The 9,893-nt window shown below is 32.9% G+C and overlaps 1 long non-coding RNA gene across 1 annotated transcript; it reads left to right on the top strand.

The window, feature by feature from the left end:
- The first annotated feature begins 24 nt into the window (after nt 1-24).
- On the top strand, nt 25-8,870 carry LOC111496002. Its single transcript, XR_002720411.1, has 3 exons — nt 25-34; nt 1,393-1,396; nt 8,783-8,870. It is a non-coding gene; the product is annotated as an uncharacterized LOC111496002 (long non-coding RNA).
- Nucleotides 8,871-9,893: the final 1,023 nt, after the last annotated feature.

The raw sequence follows: 9,893 nt of genomic DNA, 5'->3' as shown, positions 1-9,893 counted from the left end.
AATGCTTGATCAGAAAGCATGTAGATAAGTTGTAGTGTGACATTTTTTAGTAAGCTTTTTGAACCTCCCCTATGGTATGCTGCATCTTTGGCTTCACTGTGTACATGTTAAAAGGTTGCTCCCTCCCCTATATTGATAATTTATTTGGGGAAAAGTATCTCAAAATGATTTTCTTCCACGAAATCGTCCCGAACTGTAATTGGATCGGATCAGGTGGAAAAAGTTCAGCCATGCTTCTTTGCTTCCTTACAAACTGGTTTGTTCATGAACCCTAATAGGGAAAGCATTGCAAATTCTTAATATTACATTATGTACTTGTGTTCATGACCCCTATTAGGTCTCAAATTAGATTCACAATCAAAATGTTTCAAATTGATATGTCAGAGATGTTTTTGTTAATCAAATCTTATCTCAATAATTTTAATCTCTAGGCAATAACATGTTTTTGTTTGTTAAACCCCTAATAGAAGTCGTCGATTAATTTCATTCTCATTTTCGAACATCAAATGGCTTCATACTCCATATGTTTGGGTGCACCGTGTTTGTTTCTATATTACCTAATATCTAAGGATTTATTTAGAAATATTGTTATGTATTATCTCGGGTTTAAGGCTTCGTCTCACTCGTTCCGATTTTAATAAATAAGGGCTTATTTTGAAGGATATATATATATTTTTTTTAAATATTTCAATTAAATTATTCATCAAACAGCTTCCTAAATCATTGGACTTTTTTGATTTGCCAGCTGAATTATGTTTCTTAAATGGAATCTAATTTACAAATCACAATTATTGTAAAATTAATAATAAATTATTAATTATATAATTAAATTTATTAGTGTATTTACATAGAAATAGAATCTGTAGCAGATAAAGACAAGAAAGAGAAGAAGGTGACCATGATTGTGATGCAACTTCCATGTGGACTCCCATAATTGTTTCATCAATTCTATCATTTTATCAATATTTCTCATTCTTTTCTATTTTCTAAAATGCTTCAATTATTTATTTTATAATATTCCTCATCAAATTATAGATGTTCGTTTGTCTTAGGGCCACTTGTCTCAACAAAAATAGGCTCAAAAATTACATAAATATGTAACCAAATATTTTAAATAGTTTATTAGGTAACAATCATTGAAAATCCATTTTTTTAATAAGAAAATTATTGGGTTGTAAATAAGAAATTCTTTTAGAATGGGCAATAGTAAATGTTAAATATAAACGTAAGTTCTAACTAATACTATCCTTAGCTAAACTAAACCTCGGTGGTAACGTAATCGAAGAAGTTGAGGTCAAATTCTTTCTATTCTTCTAATCTTGGGAGACTAAATTCATAGTTTTTACTAGAAAAATAGCGGTAAAAACGGAGCACTGGGAGGCACTCTTATAGTTGTGTCCTCTAAAGCATGTTTATGCATATTTTGGTGAGTATCAATAATGACAAAATTTGATGTTGGACATGTTTGTGTGACATTCATTGAACTATATATTCTCATACTTGAATTAATGTATGTTCTTGAATATATCAAACATTCTAATTATTATGGGCCTCTCAACCATATGATATGTTTCAAATTCATATATATATATATATATATATATATTATATTATATTATATTATATTATATTATAGGATAAGTTTCCATATGATATAAATGCCATATACATTTATTGTTTCCACCAGGGTAGCACATGCCTCAAGTAGACTATATTCATTATACTCATTCCCCCTAATTATCATTGGGTAAAATTAACTTTAAGCTAATAATAATGGCACGCTTTAAAATATTATTCAACGTATGCTGACTAAGATTAAATGAGTCTGAAAGTGTAATGCACGACGAGAAGGGGACACGGGTAGGAGGGACCTAAGGGGGAACCGTGAAAGAGATGGATGAGAGTGGGTCGTATAGCCAACATGTGTATAGTCAACATGTGAAAGGTGTCATGGAAGAGGAGATGAAACACATGGGGGGATGGAGGGAACATACAATAAAAGCTAAATGGTCTTTTATTTCGGCTCTCCATGTGACTCATAATCCCCACTTTGTGCGTCTTGGTCAAGCCACAACCAACATATGGAGTCACCTCTTCCTATATCATTTTGGGTGCAAAAACCTCGAGTTTAGCATCTATCTCCTTTTTTTTTTTTTACTTTCGATCTCTCTCGATCTTTGTTGCTCTTTCTTAGAGTAATGTTCGTTAGTCGTCGATGTACCCCAACGTTTGATTCTGTTGTTGTTCATACGTGAGTCATCATAGTAGATCGAGGTTATCCATCATGTATTTGTACGATTAATCAGTGTCGGTTCGACCAAGGTTGTTTTTGAGGTTCCACTTTAAAATATTGGAACACAAAATCAAACTAAATAAATTCCAAAATATATATTTGTCACGAAATGACTTTGGAGGCTTTGGATCTTAGAGTGTGACTAGATAGACAAAGACCAAAAGAAAAATAAAATAAAAGATAAAAATATAGTAAAATTTAAATGGAAATTAAGATAAACAACACTACAGATAAATACAAAACGAAATCACAATTTATTACAAATGCAAAAATTGGTGTGGGATATAATTACAAATTGAAATACAAAAAATTCAAAATGTAAAAACGGACTAGTGTTTTAGCACGACCCCCTTTGTGACTGCACAACTCTTGGACACTCTCCCACATCGACCGGTAGTTATGAACACCTGAAAAAAAGAAGAAAAAATGGGTAAATATAAAAATACTTAGTAAGCAACCTACTCGTAGGCTCTAATTGCATCTTTAACCTAGTAGGTATTTATGGGCTTTTCTCAGTCTCTAGGAAATTCGAGCCTAGTTTCTATTGCTGTCTGAGCATCTGGGATGCCTCAAAGTTCTGATTGGTTCTCTAGCTACACACAGACTCACTTTGGGTTCAAAGGAGGTGGTTCACCCATCTCTGGATTTGTGGGTCTTTCGGTATCAAATCTCATCTCTAAGGTGAAACTACTTTTCTGCTCTTGGACTTACTCAGCTTGCATAGCTACACCAGTGAATAACCGATATCCTAGATTGATACGAGACCTCATAAAATCTGTTTGGATAGTATGATACCTAACTGGTCTGAACATCATGCATGGAAGGTTAGGTGGTGACCTTTCCACATACCCACTTCGAATTTGGAGGAGCAACCTTTGTGTGCTGGCCCACCACTAGGTCATTTGTGTGGTCCCACACCCTCTCTCATGTAGAGGTCGTGTTTAGGAGACTCATGTCCATTTCCACCATATAGGGACATCTAATCCCCTCGACGCGTTACACTAGCTTAGGCTTGACTCAGTAGTACTTGTTCTCGTACTGCTCGGTAGGGGTGCTGCTGGCGCTAAGGGTGTACCAGAGAAGATAGGAGGTAGAGACTGGTGACACCATCACAATGCTACTAAGCCTAGCCTGTTAAGCTTTTATAGTCGTCCTTGCCATGGAAGTCTACAAGGTTCTTAGGGGCATCTAGATAGTTTAATTGTCGTAACTTATTTCTAGGACATTTAGGACTAACTCCTTGAGTTATTCCCTTATCTGGGTGCACACAGCTCTAGACCTTTGATCAATACTCACATTCTTAGGATGCAGAATTCATTGAAAACGTATTAATCTAGGTTAACGTATAATCCGCTCTAGTTGTAGTGCCCTATTCTTAACTTGGTTCTCTCATGCAAGCTTGTTAGGTACTTGATCACCTAAAGCACAAAAATCATATTCAATTTATTACTTGAGTCATCTCTTGATACTAAGGAGATTTACTGGGTTCCTCGAGCGACTAGGTGACTTAATGTGAACTTTCAACTCAAGGGTACTATAATCAAACTCTTCATGTTCTTCTTAGTCTGGGAACACTAGGCTCTAGACCCTCTGATCGTCACCCATGATCCTAAGGTATTCAGTCTACTGGTGATGCCCTGACCTAAGTCATCATCTAGTCAACCTAACTCTAGCATCTTAGTTCTAATTCTGTGTAGATAAACACACTCTACATGGAGAATACACAATCAATCACCTGAAGCTAACATACAATATCATGCTAATATACAAGCTTAACGAAGAAATAACATTCATCAATCGTCTGGAGCCTCCATTCTAGCATAGAGGAAAGTATATTGAACAACATACCTCTCAAAATCTTGACCTAGGTGCATTTTGGTAATTTTCTACATCATACATAGCTTACTCGATTAAACTGCCCTACTTGAGTTCTATCATGCATAATTCCTTTCTAGCTCGTTGGAAAACATAAAAATCAACATGCATCTAGTATTCTAATTCTAGGGGTTGTCTCTGTGATTTTTCTTTACATACATAGCAGTTATCCAAAAACGACATTCTAAAGTCCTAAACATACATATTCTAACCTTCTAACGTAAGGAATAGTTGCATGCTAGCACATCCTAGCGGTTCCTACAAGTATTATTTGAAAAAGGTTTCAATTCAATTCAAATAGGTTCCAATTCAAGCAAAATTAGTGTTAGTATTGAATTTAAGGCGAAAAACTAACGAACATAGGCCAAATGGGGAAAAAGGTGCTTATCAGGCACCTGAAGCGCCTCCCACGTGCTTGGAGGATCTCCCACATGCATTGTCCTTAATAATAAGATATTAATCATCTATTCTGTTATCGGGTCTCGAAACACCGACTATCTAAGCTTTGGTCGAAATCAAAATCTGCATCATCTAGCCTTTGATCAAAAACCAAAATGTAGATCATCTAATATGTGACCATGATCGTATAATAAACGCTTCCATTGAATAGTAATTGCCACCGTTTATTTCATAAATCAAATGTTATTTAGTTCATGCAAGAGGTTTCATAAAAGTATTATAACAACATTTGAATGAAATCATAAAATAGTCTCCAAATGAACGTTTTAATTAAATCATTTGAAATAATTGTTAGGTGGGTCTTCCACGATAAGACATCCAATTTTATTCATAAACTAAAAATCATTTAGATTATTACTTGAATATGATTCTCCAAACGTATCAGCAACATATTATTCACAATTTTATTAATGTCCTCGTAGAATAATCAAAATTATTATTAAAACTAAATAAAATAAATAAGCATTAAAATTAAACACCCTATCCTAATCTAAATCTAAGAAAATAAGTACAACTACCCTATGCACGTATCATTGTCTCGAATTGCGATGTTGTGGTCAATCGTACATGGATGCCTTATCTTTACGAAGTAGCACGTGGCTTGAGTATTTTAAGAAATACTCAGTGACCTCACTATTGAGGTTAGATGCAAACACACATAATTATAAGTTGGACCTATCATGTATGTATTCCTTAGGCGGACATCCTAAATGGGCTAATTGGATGTGTATTTACTCTTCTATACATGGTCCACATGTGCAAGTATGGACCCACCAGTCGATTCGCAAACCTTATGGGCCCTTTCTTGTCAAATGAACATTCTTTGGTAACTGTTGATGTCGGACACCCATTTAGGAATAACGACCATTGCAGCATTAAGATAAATATAATGATCGTTTTCCTGCATGATTGTCGCAACATTATGATAAATATAATGATCGTTTTTCCTGCCTAACCCTTGCAACATTATGATAATCATAATGATCGTTTTCTAGCCTCGTAATGTACATGCTCATACCATCATAAAAAAAAAGGGTATTTCTCGATGCATGTACACACAATGATGCATGAGTTCCTAACATTGTTCCTTTTTCATTATCATGTATGTCAACCTCTCTATCATTTTCCTTCCTATCATATCATTATCATAACTTTTCATGTAATTTCGGAGTTTTGTATCATGCCGAAACATCTTATCATGTCACATGTATCATATCATAAGCATATCGTGTCTCCCAACCTATCATATCATACCATACACGTATATATAATAAAATATATCACAATATGCATCGTATCGTAAAACATATTGTACCATAACATATATCATATCATTCACATAACATATCATAGTCATATCATTTCATCAAACGCATCGCACCATAACATATATCTTATCATTTACATAACATATCATAGTCATATCATTTCATCAAACGCATCGCACTATAACATATATCTTATCATTCACATAACATATCATAGTCATATCATTTCATCAAACGCATCGCACCATAACATATATCTTATCATTCACATAACATATCATAGTCATATCATTTCATCAAACGCATCGCACCATAACATATATCTTATCATTCACATAACATATCATAGTCATATCATTTCATCAAACGCATCGCACCATAACATATATCTTATCATTCACATAACATATCATAGTCATATCATTTCATCAAACGCATCGCACCATAACATATATCTTATCATTCACATATCATATCATAACATATATATATATATATATATATATATATATATCATTCACATATCATATCTCAAACATATCGTCAAATGCATCATACCATAACATATATCATAACATATCATAGTCATCACTTCGTAAACGTATCATAGACATATAGACATATCATAGTCATATCGTTTCATAAACAAATCCTGATCATATCATTTTTTAAACACTTCACACATATCAAACATATAACACGTGCAGAACCATGGGGCACATGTTATCATACAAACATCAACTTTTAACCAAGTCGATAATAAAATTACTCATCTGGTTAGATTAAGCTAGTGTCACCAATTTATCCTTAATGAAATTTTGATTTTGTGGTTTGTATCTAAATCAATCTATATGAACCAATGACATGAATTTCAAAGTTCAATTTTCTAAATTTTACCATGTTTTATGTGTTAAACTCATTGAACTAAATAATTGCAATAAAATTAGGGAAGATATAAGATAATACTAGGAAGATCTGTTTAACATTTTTGTTTTTCTTTTTCCAATCACTATCAATAAACTAAAGCCTCCAAAGTCTCACATTGGTTATTAGAAGTGAGCCTCACATTGGTTAATTTAGTGGAAGATCATGAGTTTATAAGTGAGGAATACTATCTCTAGTAGTACAAGGTTTTTTTGGGAAGCCCAAAGCAAAGCCATGAGAGCTTATGCTCAAAGTGGACAATATCATACCATTGTGGAGAGTCAAAAGTGACTAAAGTGTCGAACGAAGGTTGTACTTTGTTCAAGGGCTCTAGAGAAAGGAGTCGAGCCTCGATTAAGGGAGGAGGCCCTTGAGGCTTATAGTGTATTTTGTTCGAGGAACATAATATCACAATTTGAGAGAGATTTTGATCTCGGATCTCTTTTTATTTATAGTTAGCTTTACGACTTAAAGAATTGAAATTGAAATTGATGTGATGGTTCATATAGGTTGACTTAGATACAAAGAACAAAAATCAAACTTTCTTAAGGATAAATTGGTGACACTAGCCTAAGCTAATCAGATGAGTGGCCTTACTATCTACACGTGGCCCGTTGTTCTGCACGTGTCATATATATTGATATTTATGAATTGTTTATGGATCGATATGCTTAGGATATGATATGTATATATAATAATATGTGAATTGTATGATAATACTTACGATACGATGTGTTCCATGATATGTTTGAGATAGGATACTAAAATGATGCACTAAACGTAATGTAATGATAGGAATAAGATATGTTCATAAAACGTTAAGGTTAGGTTACGTATCGAAGTGTTATGAATATGAGAGATTGATAAAAACGATATGGTCATGATCAATTGATAAAAGAATATGATTAGGTTATGGGTAGAAGGGATAGGATTATGATAGATTGATAAAACGTAGGATACGTTCCTATAACGATATGACTGTGATATGTATAAAAATGTTAATGCTATGATAAGTTACAGAACAATATGACCACGAAGTATTTACAATATGATATGATTATGAAACGACATGTGAATGACGGATATATATATATATATATATATATAAATAAATAAATATATGTGTTGTGATATGATATAAAAATGATATAAAATATGTTATGGTACGAGATATGTGATAAATTGACATACTTATGATATGATATATTGTGATGCGATATATTATTGTTAGATATGTATATGATAAAAAATTGCTATGTCTGAAAGCATAGAATGTTATGATATGATATATTTATGTAATTTGATGATATAACATGATTGACATGCAAAATGACGAACTAGCATGACATACAACCCCGACGTATGCATGAAAGATATGGTAAACGATATGTGAAATGATATGAAAAACGATATGATATGTACAAATCGCTAATGGGGTTGTATTAAATGTTAACGAAAATGAAAAAATATTTGGACCTCATGCATTATTGTGTGTCCATGCATTAGGGGATACTACTATTCCATCACGAGGGTACGGACGCATACACCCAAAGGGCAAGTAAACGATTATTATGTTTTACATAATGTTGTCATGACAGTTACTAATTCTAACGGGTGTCCGACCTAAAGAGCTCCAAGAGTATGCTCGCCCGAAAGGAAAGTGACTCAATAGTGTGCGAACTGACTGGTGAGTCCATACTTGCACATATAGGCTGTGTGTAGAGTATAGGTACACATCCAAGTTACCCGTTAGGATAGCACCTCAGGAAAATAGATTGAAATGATAAGTCCTGTCATCTCATTTGCATGTACTTGGTGCATAACCCTGATAGACGGTCGCTTATTGAGTATTCTTAAAATATTCAGGCCTTATGCTACTACATTTTTAGATAAAGGCAAAACGCCCATGTGAGACTGACGGAAGCATCACAAATCCTGTAACTGTGGCACATGCATAGGATAGATTTACATTTCATATTCAATAGTATAAATTAGTATAAGTTGAATTGTATTGTATTAATAATATAGGTTGAATTAATAGTATAGATTAGTATAAGTTGAATTATATTTCATTAATAATATAGGTTGAATTAATAGTATAGATTAGTATACGTTGAAAAATTTAATAAAATATAGGCTAGTATAAGGTATTTCATTCGGCACTATTTTTGTTTTTCTTTTCCTTGTATTTATTTTTCTTTTCCTTGTATTTAGAGTAGGGTAACCGTCTTAAATTAAATAAGAAAATTTAGGTTATTACCAAAAAAAAAAAAAAAAAAAATGATATCAAATATAATAAATATTTTTTTTCTTTTATATTTAATATATATTGTATTATATATTAATTTCAACCTTTTAAATTAAAACATTTTCAATCTTATATTTAATATATCTAATATATAAATATTAACTCTTCAAATTAAATATATTTAATGTAAGTGTTTAATATTTCGTTTCATACCCTTATAAATAATATTTCGTTTTTCTCCTTAACCGACGTGGGATCTCACAATCCACCCTCTTGAGATCCAACGTTCTCATTGACGCTCATTCCCTTCTCCAATTGATGTGGGACCCCCAATCTACCCCATTTGGGATCCAATATCCCCGCTAGCACATCGCCTCATGTCTGGTTTTGATATCATTTGTAACATCACAAGCTTGCTGCTAGTAGATATTGTCTTGTTTGAGCTTTCCCCTTCAAATTTTCCCTCAAGATTTTAAAACGTGATTGCTATGGAGAGGTTTCAACGGAGGTATAAAAGATGATTCGTTCTCCTCTCCAACCGATGTGGGATGTCACTGTAACTTTCATAGTTTATTTGATGTAATCACACTCATTTTCTTTTTATTATATATCGAAATATGAGAAATTGGTAATTAATATGCGATATTATATAATAAAATTGTAATTATTGTCACGTGGGTTTATGTAAAGAATGTAACAAAAGTCACATGGTTTCACTAATTTCCAAGTGATGCCTTCATTTACTTTATTCATTTACATCGCTGCTCCCATATTCCTTTATTCCCCTCTCCTATTACTTCTAACCTTATTGTATATTTTTTAATCC

Source organism: Cucurbita maxima, unplaced genomic scaffold (assembly GCF_002738345.1).
Source record: "Cucurbita maxima cultivar Rimu unplaced genomic scaffold, Cmax_1.0 Cma_Scf00022, whole genome shotgun sequence".
NCBI lineage: Eukaryota > Viridiplantae > Streptophyta > Magnoliopsida > Cucurbitales > Cucurbitaceae > Cucurbita > Cucurbita maxima.
This window is presented reverse-complemented; position numbering and strand designations above follow the sequence as displayed.